Raw genomic sequence first — 20942 nt, 5'->3', positions numbered from 1 at the left:
GTAAGGTCAGGGTCCTAGTTAGAGGTTAGGAGGTGAGAGTTCACATTAAATAATTTGGACATGTTGTCAAAAGTGACCAGTCCTTGGAGAAGGATATTTTGTTTGGTAAAGGGGCAGTGAAAAATAGGAATCCCTCAACTAAATGGATTGATACAGTGACTGAAGCAATAGGTTCATCCTAATTTGTTAGGATGCTGCAGGGGTTAGCAGTGTTTCATTCCCTTGTGCACAGGGACTCAATCAGAACTATCAACAACAAGAGCCTCAGAAATTACTAATCAACACCCAAGGCATGCACAAAATGCTAAATAGTTATGTTTACAAAAGTTATGTCCATGGTATCACATGCCCAAAAACTCAGGAGACATTCACTAGAATTTAAGCCCTAGTTAAAAAGAAGGAATGGGCCCTGCCCACTCACTGCCTTCTTCCCTCTGCCTTCCTTCCCAGCTGTGTGACGCCTCCTCGTACAGGCCGGAGCCCAGAGCCATGGCCTCGGGCGACACCCTCTACAACGCCATGGACGGCTCAGAGATGCTGGCTGAGATCATGGAGCTGCATGAGATCGAGGTGGAGACCATCCCGGTGGAGACCATCGTGACCATGGTGGTGGGCGAAGAGGACAAGGACGGGGGGCGACCACAGTGGTGGGGGTGGCCATGGGCACGCCAGCTACCACCACCACCACCACCGCCGCCGCCCATGATCGCACTATGGCCAAGGGTCGCTAAGGTCACAGGTCACCGACGACCTGAGCCAGGTGCACCACCACCAGGAGGCGATCCTGGTGCAGTTGGTGGTGGGCGCAGAGGAAGGCTTCGAGGGCCAGATCCCAATCCCAGTTCCAGCGCCGGCCAGCGTTGGCAACGAGGACGATGAGGACTACATCGAGCAGACCTGGTCACCGTGGAGGCGGCGGCAGCGACAGCTCTCGTCGGGCGGCGGGGGTGATGCGGGCAACAAGAAGTGGGAGAAGCAGGTGCAGATCATTCAAGATGCTGGAGGACCCGTTCTCCGTCACTCTATGGTAGTCAGATGAAAAAAGGTCTTGACCATGAGACTGGTTGGGGAGCAGATCATTGGGGAGAACTCCCCTCCTGACTACTCGGAGTACATGACGGGAAAGATGCTCCCGCCTGGAGGGATCCCTGGCATCTTCCTCTTGGACCCCGAACAGCTGGCAGAATTTGCCAGAATGAAGCCAAGAAAAATTCAAGAAGCTGATGCTCCGAGAACAATAGCTTGCCCTCACAAAGGCTGCCCGAAGGTGCTCAGGGACAACTCAGCCAGGAGGAAGCACCTGCACACCCACGGCCCCGTGTCCACGTCTGTGCCGAGTATGGCAAGGCTTTTGTCAAGAGCTCAAAGCCAGACAACACCAATTGCTTCGTACTAGAGACAAACCTTTTCAGTGCACGTTGGAAGGCTGTGGGAAGCGTTTTCCCCTGGATTTCAGTTTGTGCACAGATGTGCAGATCCACACGGGAGACAGGTCCTAGGTGAACAAGAAGTTTGCTGAGTCGACTAACCTGAAATATCACATCTTAATACACGCCAAGGCCAAAAACAACCAGTGAGACACCATGAGAAGGAAGCTCCTTCTCAGCCCCAGAAGCCTCTTCCAGAAGTGACTGGAAGACAACGTGCCTCTCCTTTGTATATTGTTTCTAGGAAAGAATTTTAAAAAGGAATCCTACACACCTAAGGGACATGTTTTGATAAAGTAGTAAAAATTAAAAAAAAATAAACCAAGGCTTATTAAGATGACATTGCTAAGATACTCTATCTTGCTATCTAATCATGTTTCAAAAACAAGGTGTTTTTGTAAAGTGTGGTCCCAGCAGGAGAACAATTCATGAACTTCGCATCAAAAGACAATTCTTTACATGACAGTGCTAAAAATGGGACTTCTTTTCACATTTTTAAAATATAGATCTCACCTGTTTTTCCCAAACTGGGGGTTAGTGACTATTTGTCTGTCAAGGGGAGTGTAAATCATGTAGTCTTCCAAAATGAGGAGTCAGCTGAAAGATCAGAGGGTTCAGCCAGTGCCTGGGATCAATGGTAGTTCAATGAGTTTTAGGTTGCTTGCAAGGGATATAATCAATTGAGTTGAAATAAAATTCCAGGAGAAACTTCTAGCATAATCAGACCATAGATTAAAGATTAATACAGAGTACTGTGATGGTATGAATAAATACTGCTTTACTATTTGGTAGTTTACGTTCAAGTAATTGAGTGTAAATATAACAATGGTTGTGAGACAACACTTACCACTACTTCAATACTTTCTTTTTTTAAAATCATTTTATGCGGGGTTCATACAACTCTTATCACAATCTATATATACATCCATTGTGTCAAGCACATTAGTACAGTTGTTGCCATCATCATTCTCAAAACATTTTCTTTCTACTTGAGCCCTTGGTTACTAATACTTTCTATCAGACCAATAAATATTCTGACACCAATGTCAGATAATGATACTGCAAGAAAACTGTAACCCAATACTGATAATGGATATACACTAAAAATTCTTTAAAATATTTGGAACAGATTCAGACAACATATTAAAATGATTATATACCATGATGAATTGAAATTTGTCCCAGAGCATATTTTACATGGAAAATAAGCACTGTAATAAACCCACTGACAGAAAAGAGGGTCAACTGTCTAAGTAGGCACAGAAAACAAAATAGGAACATTTAAAAAGTCAAAGGCATTGGCTTCTACTCAAGTCCTCCCTCAATGCAAGTTAATAACCTGGCATTCTATGATTCCCATCTTCCCAGTAGGATTACTTAAATCAAAAAGGATGTATAAGCAAATGTGGTGAAGAAAGCTGGTGGTGCATGGCTATCAAAAGATATAGCATCTGGAATCTTAAAGGCTTGAAGTTAGACAAGAGGCCATTTATCTGAGAAGCAACAAAGCCCACATGGATGTAGCACACCAGCCTGTGTTGTCACGAGGAGTTCATGGGATCAGGTATCAGAAGACCCCAAACAAACAATCATATCGATGGGAACAAAAGGTGTCCAATTGGAGACCCAAAGCCCATCTATAGACAATTGGACATCCCCTCACAGAAGGGTCACAAGGAAAGGATGAGCCAGCCAGGGTGCAGTATAACACTGATAGAACACAGAACATTCCTTTAGTTCTTTAAAGCTTGCTCACCCCACTATCATGACCCCCGTTTTACATTACAAATGTGGCTCGACCAGAGCATGTACACTGGTACAGATAAGAGCTCTCAACATAGCACATGGAATCCAGGAGAGATAAACCCCTCAGAACAATAATGGAAGTACTGATACTATGAAGGTAGGGGAAAGGTGGGGCCAGAAGGGTGAGAAAGGGGAACCAATTTCAAAGTTAATCATATAACACCCCCCATGGGATGAAAAACAGAAAGTGGGTGAAAGAAAATAACAGATTGTGTAAAATATGAAAACAATAATAATTTAAAATTGATCAATGGGTCACGAGCGTGGGAAGGTGGTGGAGGAAGGGGGAAAAGAAGAACTTATATCAAGGGCTCAAGTAGAAAGAAAATATTTTGAAAATGCTGATGGCAACATATGTACAAATGTGCTAGACACAATTGATATATGGATTATAATAAGAGCTGTAAGAGCCCTCAGTAAAATAATTTATTTTAAAAAATTCAAAGGCTTTTCATGGAAAAAAATACAACTGTAACATGAAGCAAGTATAGTTCAATGTGTTAATATATTCATTAAAAAACTCATCAGCAAATATTCACTCCTAGAGGAAATACCCTACCCCACTTAAGAAACAGGACAAACATACATTTCCATTTTAAATATCATATTAAAAATTCTATAGTATTTTCTAGATAGACCAATCATAAAAGGAATACTTTTTAAAAGAAAAGAGGCTTCCAAAGAGAAGAAATACTAATTCCTCTAATAATCATAAATTAATGATATTTTACATAACAAGATTCCAAATATACCATAAATACTACAGTTAATAAATATATTTAAAGTTGTAGGCTACATTTTAAAACACAATAACTTTTGGCTTTAAACTCTCTAACCATTAACTGCTAATCTCCAGCTCCCAAACCATTATCCCTTACACCTTAATATGCTGAATATCCTACACGGGACAGCACCTGAGACACAGTGGGGGATGTGCGACTGAGCTGACCTCATCACACTGAGGCAAAACACGGGGCATGCAATGGAGAGATGGAGTAAGCAGAGCAAGGAGGTCCCAACAGAGTATAAAGGATGGACTTTGGGGCCAAGACATGGCACCCCATCAGACTTGTTTGGAAAACACTCCTAAAGGTCAACAAACAGACCTTGAACTAATAACAGGCTTCTTTTTTTTGCTGTCTTTTTGTTTTTTGCTTTTTTTTTCTTAAATTTTGTATGTCAGTGGTTTTTTTGTTTGGTAGATTGTTGGTGTTTTTGCCGTAGATGCCATGTTTTTATGTACCACTTTGGTGCTGTCAAAGCCATTCACATTTTTATGCATATATTACTATATCTGCAGGTCCACCTAGATAAAATAGTATGGACAAACAATGTAAGAAGAAAATAATGGAACCAACTGTCCTGGAGGGACATGAGAGTGTGGGAGGTAGGGAAAGGGAGGAGGTGTTGGCCAACCCAGGGACAAGGGAACGAATGGTTCAAAACCAGTGGAGGGAGTGGATGGGAGGACTGGTAGGGAGTGACCAGGGGCAAGGTAACAGAGGAATTACTGAAGCCAGAATGAAGGCTGCACATGGTAGTGGGGCAGGAGCAAAACATAAGGAAATAGAAGGAAATAGAGGAAAGGAGTAGGAGGCAAAGGGCATACATATAAGCGTAAATACAGACATGTACATATGTAAATATATTTATGAATATGGGGGAAATAGACCTATTTGCATATATTTATAGGTTCAGTAGTAGGGTAGCAGGTGGACATTGGGCCTCCTTGCCGAGATTCCCTCAATACAAGAGCACCTTGCTCAGCTAAACGGTCATTTCATGATACCCACCTTCCCAACATGATTGCTGAAGACAGACACATGCATAAGCAAATGTGGTGAAGAAAGTTGATGGTGCCCGGCTATTAAAAGATATAGTGTCTGGGGTCTTAAAGGCTTGAAGACAAACAAGCGGCCATCTAGCTCAGAAGCAACAAAACCCACAGAGAAGAAGCACACAGCCTATGTGAACACGAGGTGTTGAAGTGATCAGGTAGCAGACACCAAGGAACAAAAACGACCATTGTGTGATCTCCTTCCCCACATAAATGCTGAAGACGAGTGTATACATAAGTAAGTGTGGTGAAGAAGGCTGATGGTGCCTGGCTATTGAGAGATATAGCATCTGGGGACTTAAAGGCTTGAAAGTAAACAATTGGTCATCTAGCCCAGAAGCAACAAAGCCCACATGGAAGCAGCACACCAACATGTGTGATCATGAAGGGCCTAGGGGATCAGGTTTCAAGCCATAAAGGCAGGGGAAAAATTAAAATCATGAATGAGGGGAGCGTGTAATGGGGACCCAATGCCCATCTGTAGACAACTGGGCATTCCTTACAGAGGGGTAGTAGGGAGGAGATGATTCACTCAGGGTTCAGTGTAGCAATAAGGAAGTACAGATGGGAACTGGAAACACAGGGGATCTAGGACAGATAAACCCCTCAAGACCAAGGGTGAGAGTGGTGATACCAGGAGGGACGGTGGGCTAGAAAGGGGTAACCGATCTCAGAGATCTACTTATAACCTCCTCTCTGGGGGATGGACAACAGGAAAGTGGGTGAAGGGAGACACCAGGCACTTTAAGATAAGATAAAAAATAATAACATAAATTATTAACAGTTTATGAGGGAGGGGGAGGGAAAAAAGGAAAATGAGCTGATTCCAGGAACCCAAGCGGAAGGCAAATTTTGAGAATGATGAGGGCAACGAATGTATAAGAGAGCTTTGCACAATTGATTTATGTATGGATTGTGATAAGAGTTGTATGAGCCCAAATAAAATTATTTAAATAAAAAAATATTTGGGTCCATGTCTCTTGGAAATTCCCGTGAGCTAAAATCTTAAGCTCACAAGACATACTGCAAGTAGGAGTGCTATCTTCACCCCCAAGCTGGAAAGGGGTCAATTCCAGGGACACCCTGTGTGTCCAGTGACAGGAACTCCCACTCACAGCACACTGGGGCTCTCCACTTCTGAAGACCTAAGTCCTCGAAGAGTTACTCCTGATAACAACAGCAGGCCACACTCTCTCTGATGCTGGCCTGGAAATTAATACCTTTGAGTTCAACCCCAGGGATTTCCAGAGGCAAAATGCAATGTTCCTCCTTTGTAGGAAGCATCCGGCTGATCAAGGTGTTTACTAATGGGTGACTATTTAGTCCCCTGCGTCTCTGTGTCTCTGCAGACAAAAGCATTGCAAAATGACTTGTTATTTGTGACTTTGCTGCTAAAAGCATTGAGGGATAACTCAGTTATTTATGATCTCTTTGAGACTCTCTTGAATCTTGCATATCCGTGTGATTGTCTTTGAACCTAGTGCTTTTATTCTAAGGTTAAGAAACTGTGACTAGTTAAGTAACATTTGCATAGATAAGAGTTTAGGAATGTTTAAGTTCATTGATGTTTGTTTTGTAACCAATTCCCTTGTGTAAGAAGAGTATAAAAACCAAGCTTCAAATATACACGAGACTCCATTCCATCAGAGTGGAGTTCTCCTGATCCCATACTTTGTATATATCTCTTTCTTTTCCTTTCATCCGCACGCCTCATTTCAGACCCAGTTTGATGCATAATAGCTGGTCTAATCCCCGAATTAATGGCGCCCAACGTGGGGCTTTGAAAACAAAGGATCTCGTGATGGACACCACTGAGAAGCAAGGTCGTGAATCTTTACAGAGAAAATTAAGGGTAAGTGGTGAAAAGTCGGGCGTAATAAATGATGGGACAGGTTTCTAGTAAATGTATGTATGTATGTATGTAAATATGCTTCAAAATATGTTAAAAGCCAGAGGAACAAAAATAAACTACCAAAGATTAGAGAAGTTTTCAGATTTTGTGGTTAAGATATGTCCTTGGTTTGCTGAGGAAGGGACTGTAAATATTGTAACTTGGCAAAAAATAGGGCAACTGTTGAAAGATATTGCTAATGGACCTAGTAAGGTTCCCAGAGACACGTTTAGTCTGTGGAATTTAGCTAGGCATGAGGGACTTCTGGGGGGTGGGGGGGAGAATAATTTGTTTGCATGCTCAAACAAAATTGAAAGAAAAGTTGCTGCTGAGCCTCCAGCTCCTCCCCCTCCACCACTGAAGCCACTGGAAAGTGAATCTGAGGCTTTTGAAAGCCAGGATGAGGAACCCCTTGATCCTGGCATGCTGAGCAGTCAGAGGAGGAGTCGGAGCAGTTGGAGGACTAGTTAGTACATTGTTATTATGATGAAGACGTAGGAATTTTTGCCTTTTCTGAGAAGCTTCAACCTGAGACCCCTTGCAGGAGACTCTGAAGTCCTGCTGGGATGAAACAAAGGCCGTAGACTGGGAGCAAGAGTATGAGTCATTAGCAACATAACAGGGAGTAAATTTAGGAAATCCAGGATGTTATCCAGTTAGAGGACAGAATGCTCAAGGACGGGCGAATGTTCCCCCCATTTCATTCGAAACTGTAAGATTTAAAAACTGCTTGTTCTCAATATGTTTCTGTGGCTCATTTTACTATGAAGTTAGTAGAAGCCACGATAGGAGAGAATGTGTTTTGGGCAGGAGACTAATAACAGCTGGCTCAAGCGTGTTTGTCCGGAAGAGATGACTTGTGAAAATCAATTTCTTGAGAGTTTTCAAAATACAGCAAATATAAGCTGTTTGTGTGAACAAAGTGTGTGTGTGTGTGTGTGTGTGTAAGTATTACATACTCTTTCAGTTGTATGTGCAAAACGGGTTTTCTAAGTGTTTAGTTTAAGGGTAGAATCACTTTTGCTTGTGTTTATTACTGCTTAAAGTTGTCTTTTTTGAGTATTTAACAAATAATTATACCAATGAAACTACTCTCTCAAGGAAAATATTGCCATCATTTGTAGGATGTGTAACCTTCAAGTATGTGCTAATTTTTTATCCTTTTGTGTAATTAAAATCAGGAATTGTATTAAAATTAAACAATTGGCTTTTAAAATGCAAAGTAGTGCTAAGACCTTTTAGAATAAAGAGCAAGTTGTCTGATTATATCAGACTATGCCGGGACATTAAACCTTTCTGTACTCAGGGCTTGCTATAGCAGTTGCTTTGCAAGGAAAATCAGTAAAGTAGGATTAATGATATTATGGAATTTATGGAAGCCCTGCAGCCTGGGCTCCCTTCCCCCTCTGCTATTCCAGCCAATACATATCAGATCATTTTAGATTTAAAAGATTGTTTTTATACCATTCCCTTGGATTCCAAAGAGTATAAAAGATTTGCTTTTAGTGTTCCTAGTGTTAATTTTAAAGAACGTATGGAGCATTATCAGTGGAGAGTCTTATGTAAGGGAATGTCTAATAGCGTCACCTTATGTCAAAAGTTTATAACTGTAGCTATAAAGTCAGTAAGAACTTCTGAAACATCGGTGTATAAAATTCACTATATGGATGATATTTTGATGGCTCATAGGGACCAAAAGGTGGTTCTCTTTATTTTTTACTTATTACAAGAAGCATTAAAAAGGCTTTAGTTATAGCAGAAGAAAAAGTACAAGTTATTGAAACTTACAAGTATTTAGGACATATTTTACAGAAAGGTTTTGTGATACCTCAGAAGATAGAAATAAGAAAAGATCACTTACAAACTTTAAATGATTTTCAAAAATTATTAGGAGATTTTAATTACCTTAGACCATATTTAAAAATAAGTACTGGAGAGCTTAAGCCTTTGTTTGATGTTTTAAAAGGAGATCCTAATCCAAATTCGACTCGGAAGATTTACCCATTAGCAGAACAAACCTTAAATTTAGTAAATTTACGTATTCTAGAACAACAAATTATGTACATTAATTATGGGAAACCTTGGTACTTTTACATCTGGTGTGTTATGGCAGGAAGGACCATTATTGTAGGTATATTTAGCTTCTTCAAGAAAAAGAATTCTAAATCCTTATTTTAAAATAATAGCCGAATTCGTGATGAAAGATAGATCTGAGTCTGTTAAATATTTTGGAAAAGATCCTAATTCTATAGTCATACCTTATGACAGACCCAAAACTTCTTGGTTATGGGAAAGTTGTGATTTCATGGGAATTAGCATTTGCTGAGTTTTGTAGATTGGTGTACAATATTTATCCTCCAGATAAATTATTACAATTTGTTAAAAAACATTTATTTATTTTCCCCAGTATTTATAAAAATAAACCCTTACTTCATATCCTTACAATATTTACTGATGGTTCCTCCATTGGAACTGCAGCTATTTCTTATAAAGAATATACTATGTTTAAAAATTTTCCAGCTCAATCTGCACTTAGTTGAGCTACATGCAGTCAAAGCAGTTTTTCAATTACATCTTTGGCAGATGGATGTTACTCACATTCCTTCATTTGGTAAATCGGGTTATTTGCACGTTATGGTGGACACTTATTCTGGATTTATTGTGGCCACTCCTATGACTGGTGAAAAAACGTCTTTAGTTATTCAACACATGTTACGTTGTTTTGCTATAATTTGTGTACCTAAATGCTTAAAGACAGATAATGGATCTGCTTATATTAGTAAAGCATTTACTCAATTTTGTGTCACTTTTTGAATTAAACACATAACTGGAATCTCTTCTAATCCTCAAGGAACCTGCTAATGGGACTATTAAGCGACATTTAAAAAAATGAAAAAGGGGGAGATATGCCCTTCCACTCCTTGCAATTTAAGTAATCATACTTTATTTATTTAAAAAATTTTAAATTTGGATATACACAGTCAGTCTGCTGCTAACTGCCTTTGGAAAAAGATTCCTAAACATAAAGACAAAGCATATGTAAAATGGAAAGATCTACTTAATGGAAAATAGCAAAAGCCAGCTCCCTCCTGATTTGGGGGCAAGGGCATGTTTGTGTTTTTCCCACAGGATGCTGATGGAGCAAGGTGACTGCCAGAGAAGTTGGTGCAGTTTGGAAACCATGCAGATGGTAATTTGCCTCCAAGTGCTTTGAGGACTTCACACAGTGAGCAGTATTCCGCTTAAGTTCCTGATCCACCACTCTTACATCCTGCTATCTGGGAGGTCTGGAAATCATAGTGTGGATTAATGACTCCCTCCCTCCCTGTACAAGGTGAAGGAAATGTAATCTCATCCACTCCGCAGTCTTTTTCTTCTTGTGGACTAGAGACTAAAAAGAATAATAAAACCATATTGTGGAGATCGTGTCCTCATGGACAAGCCCATACCATATAACATCACAAAAGAGAGATATATCATCGATTGGTCCAGCAAACAGGACAATACTCAAAAAAATACTGACGAATGGAAAATAGAGACTACTTTGGAAATGTGAAGCTTATGGACACTTCCTTCAGACTGTAAGGAAATGTTAATCATCACGATCTATAGTAATATTCCCTGCCAAAAGTATATAAAAAAGGGGGGAGGGGAGAAAGATGTTGAAGGTCATTAAGACTCAGCCTTAAAACGGATGAAAATTCTCATGACTTGTGTCAGTATTTGCTGATTTCTTCTGTAATTTAAAGTTTTGAACAGACTGTCAAGAACAAGAAAGTATGCAAGGTCTGGAAAAAGAGGTGTTTTAATTTTCTCAAGGATGTCTAACTTGGCAGAAGACAGAGTTGCTATGTGTATCAAATGTGCTTGCTTAACAATAAGATAATTAACCCTGGGTTGTTTCTGCATGAATATAAGGAATATGTTATTATTATTATTAATTTTTGGAAGTTTTTTGCATTTTACTACCTTGTCTGCAATATCTTCAAATAATGCTAGCATGAGTTACTGCATAAGTTCATCTGAACAGCCTTGAGTTGAATCGAGTTCATGGAGTTACCCCCCTCCGCAAAGTCTGGAGGACTGGAAGTACAGACGCAGTCCTGCTTTGCTCATTTTTAATAATATAGAAGGGGGATATGTAGGAAGCATTTGGCTGATCAAGGTGTTTACTAATGGGTGACTATTTAGTTCCCTGCATCTCTGCAGACAAAAGCATTGTGAAATGACTGTTATTTGTGACTTTGCTGCTAAAAGCATTGAGGGATAACTCAGTTATTTATGATCTCTTTGAGGCTCTCTTGAATCTTGCATATCTGTGTGATTGTCTTTGAACCTAGTGCTTTTATTCTAAGGTTAAGAAACTGTGACTAGTTAAGTAACATTTGCATAGATAAGAGTTTAGGAATGTTTAAGTTCTTTGATGTTTGTTTTGTAACCAATTCCCTTGTGTAAGAAGAGTATAAAAACCAAGCTTCAAATATACACGAGACTCCATTCCATCAGAGTGGAGTTCTCCCGATCCCATACTTTGTATATATCTCTTTCTTTTCCTTTCATCCGCACGCCTCATTTCGGACCCAGCTTGATGCGGGATAGCTGGTCTAATCCCCACACTCCTTGAGCCTGTCTTACATATTTACTGGCTGAGAGTACCTGTCTTAAGATAGGTCCCCCTGCCCAGGTTCCAGGGTCTCTTACCTTTAGGACACAGAAAACATCCAAGCATGGATGATCCACTGTCTTTCCACACAGCACAACCTGATCTGAGATCGATATACCCCAATTTCAGCACCTTGAATTATCTGCCACACCTGGGTCCTGAGAGCTGGGAAATAAAGCAGTTAAATCACAGTTATCTGTAACTCCTTCAGCATGATTAGTAAATCAACATAATGTAGCCATCCTTGGTTTAGTCCACCTGGAAGCAGATTAGACTCTAAGTCGATTGCTCTAAGTTGCTGCAGGGAGACATTGTTAGCTAAGGCTTGGGAGCCCCAGCAGCATCTTTACACACACACACACACACACACACACACACACACACACACACAGATTTTTCCCACTTGAATTCTGACATATTTCCCACATGAAAAATGAGAGACATTCTCTAAAGGTATCATGACATGTGTATCCCACACATCTCCTGACAATTGTTTATCCATGTCTCCAGACAAATGTTTCCCACATGTCTCCTGAGTGATATTTACCACATATTTTCTGACAGATATTTCATACATAGATGCTGACAGGTGTTTTTCCCAGATAAATTCTGAGATACATTTCTCACGTGAAGCATGACAGATGCTTTCTAAATAAATCACCACATGTATATCCCATATATATCCTGACAGGTGTTTTCCACATATCCCCAGACAGATCTTTCCCACATTTATACTGTGAGATGTTTTCCACATGTATTATGACACCATTTCCCCACATATCTCCTTCCATGTTTCCTACATGTATTCTGACAGATGTTTCCCATGTGTATTCTGACAGAATAGTCTCACATATCTTCCAAGAGATGTTTTGCACATGTCTCCTGACTGATATTTACTGCGTGTTTCCTGACAGATGTTTCCCAGATTAATTCCGAGAGATATTTCCCACATGAATCGTGGCAGATGATTTCTGTCGGTTTTGCCACATGTGTGTGCCTCATATATCCTGGCATTTGTTTTCCACATATCTGCTCAAAGGTGTTTTCCACATATTTCCTGACATATTTTTCACATGTATCCTGACAGATGCTCCCCACGTTTCTTCACAGAGATTTCCTAAATATTTCCAGACATATGTTTCCCACATATCTCCTGACTGATATATACCACATATATCCTGAGAGATATTTCCTCCATGTATACTGACTCATTTCCCACATAAATTTTGACATATTTGACATATATTTCCCACATCAATGATAACTGTTTCCCACATATCTCCTGTCATATGTTTCCCACAGGTCTCCTGACTGATGTGTATATGTTTTCTGCATCTGTACTGAGACAGTATTCCAACATGAATTTGGAGAGATACTTTCCACATGAAACATGACAGATGCTTTGTAAAGGTATGGTGACATGTGTATTCCACATATCTCCTGACAGGGGTTTCCCACATATCTTCTGGCAAATGTTTCCCACATTGATCCTAAAAGATGTTTCCCACATGTATCCTGGCAGGATCTTCTCACATGTCTCCCGCTAGATATTTCCCACATCTCCTGACTAACATTTTACCCCATGATTCGACGGATGTTTCTCATATGTCTACTGACTGATATTTACCATGTGTCCTGACTGGTTTCCTTCTTGCATACTAACTGATGCTTCCCATATAAATTCTGGCGGATTTTTCCCACATAAAAAATGAAGGATGTTTCCTAAAGGTATTACACATGCATGTCTCACATATCTCCTGACAGATGTGCTCCCAAGTCTCCTGAACCGATATTTCCCACATTTCTCCTGGCTGATATTTACCCTTTTTTCCTGACAGATGTTTCCTGTATGTATCCTAACAGATGTTTCCCACAGGAATTCCAATAGATATATCCCACAGGAAACATGGCAGATGCTTTCTAAAATATTACATGTGTCCCACACATCCCTCGACAGGCATTTCCCACATATTTCCTGACAGACATTTCCCACATTTTTTCCTAACACGTTTCCCACACATTCCTGAGAGTTGTGGTATGTGTGGGAAATGTGTCCTGAAATATGTATTATCCTATGCATCCTGATACACATTTCCTACTTTTCTCCACAGATTTTTCTCCCTACATTTCCTAGCTGGTCTCAGCAGTCTCAAGGGCAGAGTGTGACTTGGAGTGAGGTAAGGCATATACAGAGAGAGGTTCAGGCTGTTTAGAGGTGCAGTTTATGGTCCTATATATGGGGATCTGGTTGGTTTGCAGAAAAGAGACAAACAGTTGTGCCTCTAGTTCTGTGCTACAGTTGGACTATCTTTGCAGAATTTGTCACTGTGATCCTACTTTGGATACAGAGATTGACTATAGGGGTGTCTTTAGGCACACACTGTTCAAGAAATACAGATTGACATGGAATCAGCTATACCTTGCAGGTCGGTGAGCCTGCACTGTCTGTCGTGGTCATGATCCAGCTACCTCTGAGGCCGCAAAGACTTTCAGGGTGGACCATTGTGCTGTTCCCAGTCCGCACAGTCCCTGAGGGTTGTGGCGCTAACCCCTTTTGTTGACTGTACTGCCAGGGCCTGATGCAGAGTTGGAGGAATTGGGGTGCCCACCACTCATGCATGTCCTCAAAGAGCTTGTCACAGCTCCTCTGAATGGATACCATCTTCATAAATATGCATGCAATCTAGTGGTAGAAATTAAGTAAACAACTAAAAGTCATTGAGGAAATAGGGAGGCATGTACAAACTCAAGCTTTTATTAAAAGATACTCATGCTAGTCCAGACATTTGACCTAGACTGGCAAGACTTGTAAGACATGGTGTCAGCTTCTGCCAGGTGTACATTTACACATTTCTGACTTGAGTTTTATAGATGATGAATTGTTTGCTTCTCTGTTATGGAGATGAAGTATTTGCATCATTAGAAATGAATAAAAAGTCAAGTATAACTCAATAATCCCTTTTCTGTCAACATCCATTATGAGCCTAGAAAAATCAATACAGCAAATTGTCATGGGTGTCTGATTCTGCGGCCCAGGCCTGGATCTGTAAATCATTCTGGGGCCATGTTCAGTGACAATGGATGATTTATTTACTATCTCTGTGCTTTAATGTGCCCTGTAATCAGGGAAAAATGCTAATACTTAGGTTGTCTTGAATATAAATCAACTACCATATGAACTATTCTAGTTGCTGATGCTAAGAATAACCATGCTTTTTCTCTCATGTACTGGGATTAAGTCTATCTCTATAGAAGTTGTTCAGCTGGGTTGTAAGTCCCTACATTTACACAAGACAGATGCTCTTCGAGTGTATGTTCTTGTCCTCAAGAGCTGCTCGAGTTGCAGAAGATAGACAAATATGCAGGGCGTTCTGGTTCTGGGCTGTTATCATTTTTTCTTGCTTTTGATGGATGTTTTCCACACCCTCCAGTCGGTGGGCCACCTTCCAGGTCTCAGGGCCCATCTTCCACCCTGTGTGGAACCTTGAAGAGTGGTTCCTGGCACTTCCCCTAATCATGCTGCACTGACATGCTGCTCCTCTTTGCTCCTCTGATATCCATGGCTGCTCCACATAAAGGTTCACTCTCTCAGAGGTACGAATCAGCATCAGAAGAATGCTATCTGTTAGAGTTGCCAGTTTCTGTGAACACCCGCAAACAGCTTTCAGTTCCTGGTAACTAATGGCTCTGCTCAGCCCAACCCCACACCCCATCCACACACACACTGCCTTGTTCTGGAAGAGCCTAGGGTTCCTGTCCACCACCTACAGCCTTCAGGGCTGTTCTGACTCTGTCCCACCAACACTGCTCTCTTCTCTGGAATTAGTTTTATTTGGTTGTGTTTTTTTAATTCTTTTTTGAAACAATATATACAAGCAGAAAAGTGCACATATATTTGAGTGTATTGCTCAATGTATTATCACTAACTGTACATAGAACCCATTCAGGTCCCCAACCATTCCTGACTCTGAACAGCATAAATTTGCTTTTTTGTTCTCTTTCTGTACTTTGTAGAAATAGAATTTTAAAATAGATTAAGTAAACTTCATGTAGCTTTTACCAGATATGTAAAATAGGCACAGATTTTGAAAGATACAAAGATCATTGCTTACATGTATCAAACTCAGCTCTAAAAAAGGAAAAACAAAAAGGTTGTGATCGAGTATGAAAATAGGGTTGCATTGCAGATTGTCCTTTGTGTTGATTCAGTGGGGCTGGCCATTGCCCAAGTGCCCTGTCCGTCCTGGCTTTTGAATCTGCTCCTGGAGACCACCTGGGTCCCCGAAGCTTAGAAGTCCGACAGGCTTGGCTTTCTTCTAGAAGGCCTCAGACTGTGTGCTTGGCAGCAGCCCTCCTAAGGTTTTCCTTTCATGGTGAAGCCCAGACGGAGTCCCTCACACTCTTTAATGACCCAGGGGCCAGTCCTCACAGAGACTGGGTGGGTTCTGCATGTTTGTGAGACCAAGGGAGAAGCCCCAGCTCTACTCAAGCTTCAGAGCCTGAGCCTGAGCCCAGCTGCCAGCCAGCATGACCCATAAACTTCTCCTGACCTATGAACTATTGGGGCAGGGTGAGCACAGCTGCAAAGTGCCCACCTCCAATGATTAGTGTCCTTCCATGGCTGGTCCCAGTCAGTGACCTGCTGTGCCTAAGGCACCATTGAAGATAGACAACAAGGTGGAGGAGCAAGTCCATTCTATCAGAGGCAACTCTTCTGCAAACCCTATGAACTCAGGTAGACTGTACTGCTCCTACTTTAGAACATGTAATTACCATCTTGCCCCAGAATGACTTGCCTTAGCACCTGAGTTCATGTCCCTCATGGTCAGAGGGGGCATGCATAGTTGCAGTGGTCATGGAACCAGTGACTCCATGAGGGTTTCTCAGAGGGGATCCATCTTCGCAAGCTGGTAGAGGCCTCCCAAGATGACTGAGGTTTTGTCACAGGTAAGCTCTGTCTCAGTTCTCCACAGGGTCTACACAGCCTACACGTGTGAGCAAGTGGTCCCCAAACAACATAGTGTGAGTTGTCACTACTCTGACTTCACAGAGTAGACAAGTCATTGCTTTGTGTTCTTGTCAACCCACAGGGCACATCGGTTGTTCCTTGCCTGGTATATGGTGATTTCAGAGCAAGGTCTAGTGAAGTTCTGTGCCTGGGAGGGGCTGGGAAGGGACTCAGTGATAACAGAGCAGGCTGGTACCCACAAGTGAGAAAGCAGGCTTCCTTTTCCCCCTAGATCGCAGGAAATCAGGTATCATGAGGGAAATGGATGCGATGAAGAGCAAGAAGAGTCAGTTTTTGTAACATATATTTTCTGTTATCTCGTTGTTTAACTTCTCGGTTTCTTTTGTGTGTGAGGTGCTTAGAATCTCAATTTCTACCTTTGTTTTCAAGATTTACCCCCAAATCTCTTATATGATCCTAAACATCATTCTTCTGTATTCGCTTTGGGGTAATTCAGTGGGTGATTTTTTTTGTGTGAATTCCATTGGTTGGGGTAATCTTCAGTTGATGGCTTTTGGTTATCTTGATTTTTTTTAAATTAAAAGATTATTTTATTGGGGGCTGTTACAGCTCTTATAATAATCTAACATCAATTGCATCAAGCATATTTGTACATGTTGCCAACATTATTTTCTAAGCATTTACTTTCTAGTTGAGCCCTTGCTATCAGCCCCTTTTTCCCTCCCTCCCCCTACCATATGACCCCTTGATAAATTATAAATTATTTTCTTATCTTACACTGGCCTCTGTCTCTCTGCTTCCATGGTTTCTGTTGTTTGTCCCCTTGGTATGTGGATTTGTGTGGTTATGTGTCAATCATTGCAATCGGTTTCCCTTTCCTCCCCTTTTCCCCACCTTCCCCCCTGTCCTCCTGGGATCGCTACTTACATTTCTGTTCCTGGATTTTGTGTCCTAAGCTCTTACCTGTAACTTTGCACATCCTCTGGTCTAGCCCACAGTGCAAGGAAGGACTGGGGTCATGATAGTGGGGAGGAAGTCACACGGAACCCGAGAACTAGTATATTTCATGGGTGCTAAACTGCACCTTGCCTGCCTCATCCCTTTCTTGTGACCCTTCTGTGAAGGGATGTCCCACTGTCTGCACGCGGGTTTGGGGTCTCTGCTCTGACCCCCCTCATTCAACAATGTTTTTTTGTGATCTAAGCTTGAAGTTATCTTGATTTTTTTTAATGATTAATGCTTTTGGTTGTTGCTTGTTTGGCATAGTGCTCCAGTAGTGGATGATGTGCAGTGTTCTGGGTTGTGTAGAGGGAAATGGGTTGACTCTTTGGGTTAGAGGAGAAAGATCAGGTAATAGTTGAAAATTATATTGTGTGGAGATGATGAAGAACTGATAGGTTTGGGTGGATGGCAAGAATAGATTTGAAATGTTCAAATAGAGTACTTGAGCTATACAAAAAGTAAGGTTTATATGACAGTATTAATCACAAATGGTTTTCTGGTTAGGAATGATTTTTGATAAATTGGAAAAGGGAATTTTAAGAGGTGTGCTAGTACTTGTTCGTCTGTGTTAAAGTGTCTGACTGAGAATGGGGAGCGAGTCTTGAGGTAGTGGTGTATGGAGGATATGAAAAGTATATCTTGTAATCTACCAGAATGATTTATCGACTCACTATATCATATATAGAGAGCCAAGCAGATCCATGTTACTGGGTTTACAACAAAGACTTCTTGTTTTGTTGACAATCTGGTTCCCTGCTTTAAAGGACTGTCATATGGAAAATAGTAAATATGAGAATTCTGTGCCCTGCCATGCTTTTCCTCCTTAATCAGGGGTCCCAGGGAGGAAATAGGCCATAGGAATGGAAGTGTGATTGTTGGGGGCCATGGGGGGTTAATCAGGGGGAGGTCATGAGGTAAATCAACTAAGCTGACGACTGGAAACCACTGAGGTTGATTGCTATACTGCATTTCATGTTCTCTGGGGTCTGGGAGGCTTTTATAAAAATGATTTTTAAGTCAAAATAGTATTGAAGCACCCAGAGTTCATTTCAAGCATCTGATTTCCCAAGGCTCAGTTCCACCTACCTGTTAAATTCTGCTTGAAATTGATCGAGTTCACTAGGAGTTTCTATATACAAGCCGTGTTTTCCCCTGAGTTGTAAGTATTAGAGAGCCATGTTGAGTGGAGAATTTCTTTAATAAAATAAGAATTTATATTTATTTTACACACGTCTCTTAACTAAGACACATGAACTTCTTAACCTGATACATTTTTTAATGAGAAAAAAATGATCATATGTCAGTAACCCACACACATACATATCAAAAAGTATACCAAGTGTTTGTTCACTAGTGTCAGGGGAAGTCAGCCCCTAACACATCATTACGGGCCCGGTAGGTGCAATTGTACAGAGATAATAAGTAAAGATCATAGTAAAGTTATAGAGAGCATGAGAGATAGAAGTGAAGTATTGAAGTAAATGGAGCCAATTATTCATGGTAGCATGCTCATCTCAGCTCCTCTCGATGGTCCTCGTGGAGGGAGATAGTCCTTTTTTAATGCTAGCCCAGGCTTCTTATATTCTCTGGGGACATGCAAGCCCCCTAATTTCAGATGAGTACATAAATCGCAGGGAGGGGTTATGCCATAGGTAATGAGAAGGGGTGGTCTAGGGTCATACATGCAATACATGTCACAGAGTCAGTTTGGCCTGTTCAGTGACTCAGTTGATAGAGATCATTATTGGTAGGGTGAGAACGCTTGGTCACAGGCCTCAAGGAGGAATAGTTTATTGTCCCCAGTAGCAGGGAGTCAGGCCTGCCATATCGTCTGGTTGATTAACTGCCCTAGAGACCTACCCTGTAGTCTGGTGACTAACTGCCCTGGGGAGGATATCTGTAAGTGTTTGACCTCTCCTCACACACTAGAACAGTAAAAAGACAAAGACCATTGCAATGTTGGGAATCTCCCTTACAAGAAAGATAGGTGATTTGTCTGTCAGGAGAAAGGATCCAAATATTTTACAGGTTTAGGATGGAGAAATTCCAATAGATGATGTGGTACCCCTCTCTTTTACGAATATAATGCATGTATCCAAGAACTAAGTAGAAGTGATGATAAAAAAAATTGGGGACAAGTTGAGACCTAAGAAATTCAAAATAAAATAAAGCCAGGATCTTGAATGGAGCATCAAGACTCTCCTGATTGGATCAGAAACTTTGAGCCCCATTATACACTAAGGGACAATTACCACTGAAACATGGCCATATATAGATTACCCTAGTGCCAAGAATGGAAAACTTACTTCAGATATGTTAGGATACTGAAATATACATGGCTGATTATCTCTGACTCAGGTAAGCATGTCCAACTCTTATTCCCTAACAGCAGTAGTGTGTTAGACATGATATCGGGAACTGTGGTTTATAGTAGGATTTACATCCATTGTATAGTGCATGAGAATAATTACTTCCTGAGGAAAAGAAAACAAGACAGAAAAGTTCTTATGTGCCTGATTTCAGACCAGGCTGGCAGTGGTATCCTTGATGGACCACAGCACATTGAACTTTGTTCTATGTAAGCTGGCTATAGACAACTTTACCACCTCAATATGTATGAAGTTCCCTGTGCAGTGATTTACTAACTGAATTCCCTCTCCTGTATCACATAAAATACAAGTGGTTTGTGTTTTTCTAGAAAGAAGCCTCTGCTATTTTAGAAGGAACTACATTGAAATATCACTGATGGGAGCACAGATTGCCACAGGCCCTTAAAAGCAAGCTGACACATCGTTATGTAATAAATACATGTACCACATGGCAGCCATATACCTCTTAAGGATTAATGCATGAAAAAGATTGTATGTTCAGAAAATAAGTGATATTGACTTTCTAATAACATCTTTATTGAAAATGTTAGAAAATAATGGATCAATCATTTCAAAATTCCAATATATTGATGAGATACAAAAATAAAATGCCTATATAATTAAAAAGAAAATAAGTCAGAAAATTTATGTTGTTGTATTCTTGATGTTCAGTTAACCTTTATATAAAACTCTTATACATGAGTTTCTGTGGATCTGTTTATCTCAAGTACCCAGACTAACACATTATGGTACCTTAGGAGTGAGGTACCAGAGAAACAAATCGAGAGTAAATGTTTGTTCAAATGTTTGCTTACTCACATCTAACCAATCAAAGCCATCTTATAACGTGGATGGCTCCAATTCGCAGAAGCACCCGTAATGATTCACTTATGCCAGCAGCTGAACTGGTAAGGATGTGTCTGTGGCTGCCCTCCATCTCTCCCCTCTGGTCTCTGTGTTAATTCACATCCTGCAACC

At 40.9% G+C, this 20942-nt stretch overlaps 1 pseudogene; it reads left to right on the top strand.

Moving 5' to 3' along the window:
- The first annotated feature begins 489 nt into the window (after positions 1 to 489).
- LOC142427298 (transcriptional repressor protein YY1 pseudogene) lies at positions 490 to 1577 on the top strand (annotated as a pseudogene).
- The last annotated feature ends 19365 nt before the right edge of the window (positions 1578 to 20942 follow it).

Source organism: Tenrec ecaudatus, chromosome 15 (assembly GCF_050624435.1).
Source record: "Tenrec ecaudatus isolate mTenEca1 chromosome 15, mTenEca1.hap1, whole genome shotgun sequence".
NCBI classification, from domain to species: Eukaryota; Metazoa; Chordata; class Mammalia; order Afrosoricida; family Tenrecidae; genus Tenrec; species Tenrec ecaudatus.
The sequence above is the reverse complement of the archived record's forward strand: the minus strand, read 5'-3'. Positions and strand labels throughout refer to the sequence as shown.